Source organism: Rattus norvegicus, chromosome 11 (assembly GCF_021556685.1).
Source record: "Rattus norvegicus strain SHRSP/BbbUtx chromosome 11, alternate assembly SHRSP_T2T, whole genome shotgun sequence".
Classification (NCBI taxonomy): Eukaryota; Metazoa; Chordata; class Mammalia; order Rodentia; family Muridae; genus Rattus; species Rattus norvegicus.
In genome coordinates this window covers 89,464,376-89,466,172 of record NC_141544.1, presented here as the reverse complement: position 1 = coordinate 89,466,172, position 1,797 = coordinate 89,464,376, and the positions used below count along the sequence as shown (strand labels likewise).

The 1,797-nt window shown below is 52.6% G+C and overlaps 1 pseudogene; it reads left to right on the top strand.

The window, feature by feature from the left end:
• The first annotated feature begins 219 nt into the window (after window positions 1-219).
• Window positions 220-1,464, top strand: Sf3a2-ps1 (splicing factor 3A subunit 2, pseudogene 1; annotated as a pseudogene).
• Window positions 1,465-1,797: the final 333 nt, after the last annotated feature.

Sequence of the window (1,797 nt, the reverse complement as noted above, 5' to 3'; positions counted from 1 at the left end):
TTCAAACTATTCCACAAAAATAGAAACAGAAGGATTACTACCTAATTCATTCTATGAAGCCAAAATTACACTTATACCTAAACTACACAAAGACCCAACAACGAAAGAGAACTTCTGACCAATTTCCCTTATGAATATCGACACAAAAATGCTCAATAAAATTCTCGGAAACCGAATCCAAGAACACATCAAAACAATCGTCCAGAGGTTAAGCACGGGTAGCAAGGCCTTGGTGTTGGTTTCTCCTGTCCCCTAAAGTACCCAGGCCTGCGTCATGGTCTTTCAGCACAGACCTGGAAGCAAAACTGGGAGTGGGAGCGTGGCCTCCTCCTCAGAGATCAACCCTGATCTAAGAGAGCACCTGCAGCAACTGGCCCTGGAAACCATTGAGATCAATAAGGACCAGTATTTCATGAGGAACCACCTGGGATCCTATGAGCACAAACTCTGCTTGACTCTGCATAACAGTGAGGGGAGCTACCAGGCCCATACCCAAGGGAAGAAACATCAGACTAACTTGGTCCTGCGAGCTGCCAAGGAGGCCAAAGAAGCCCCGGCACAACCTGCATCAGAGAAGGTCAAGGTGGAAATGAAGAAGTTTGTGAAAATTGGCCGCCCTGGCTACAAAGTGACCAAGCAGAGGGACACAGAAATGGGCCAGCAGAGCCTGCTGTTCCAGATTGACTACCCTGAGATTGCAGAGGGTGTCATGCCCCGCCACCTCTTCATGTCTGCCTATGAGCAGAGGATCGAGCTCCCCGACCGCCGCTGGCAGTACCTGCTCATGGCTGCTGAGCCCTGTGAGACCATCGCCATCGAGGTGCCGAGCCGCGAGATCAACAAGGCTGAGGGCAAGTTTTAGACCCACTGGAACCAAGAGACCAAGCAGTTTTTTCTTCATTTCTACTTTAAGATGGAGAAGCCCCCAGCCCCTCCCAGCCCCTCCCAGCCCCTCCCAGCAGGACCCCTAGGCATCAAGTGCCCCCCCACTCATGAATGGACTAACTCCTTGCCCACCAGTCCCTGATGCCTTGCCCCCACCTCCACCTGGTGGCCTGCCTCTTCCTCCTATGCCCTCACTGGGCCTGCTCCCTCTGGGCCCCCTGGACCTCCCTAGATGCCCACACCAGCTCCTGGGGTGCACCCCCCAGCACCAGTGATTCATCCACCAACATCTGGGGTCCATCCTCCACCCCATGGAGTGCACCCACCAGCTCCAGAGGTCCACCCCCAACTCCAGGGGTCCACCCCCCAGCTCCAGGGGTCCACCCTCCTCCATCAGCTGGAGTTCATCCTCAGGTTCCAGGGGTGCATCCACCTGCTCCTGCAGTCGACCCTCAAGCCCCTGGCATACACCCCCCAGTTCCTGGGATCCACTCTCAGGCACCAGGGGTCCATCCTCAGCCTCCAGGGGTTCACCCTACTCCTATGCCCCCCATGCTAAGGCCTCCCCCAGACAACTGAGCAGCCCCGCTGCCACCAGCCTCTGGGGTTTGTGTGCTCTTTTCCCATGGCCAGTCCTTGGGAGGTTTTCTATTTTGTCCTGTCCTAAGTCAATTAAACAGCCTCTCCCATGAAAAAAAAAATCATCCATCATGATCAAGTAGGCTTCATCCCAGGCATGCAGGGATGATTCAATATATAGAAATCCATCAATGAAGTCCACTATATAAACAAACTCAAAGAAAAAAACCACATGATCATTTCATTGGATTCTGAGAAAACATTTGACAAAATTCAACACCCCTTCATGATAAAAGTCCTGGAAAGATCAGGAATGCCAGGCCCATAACTTAA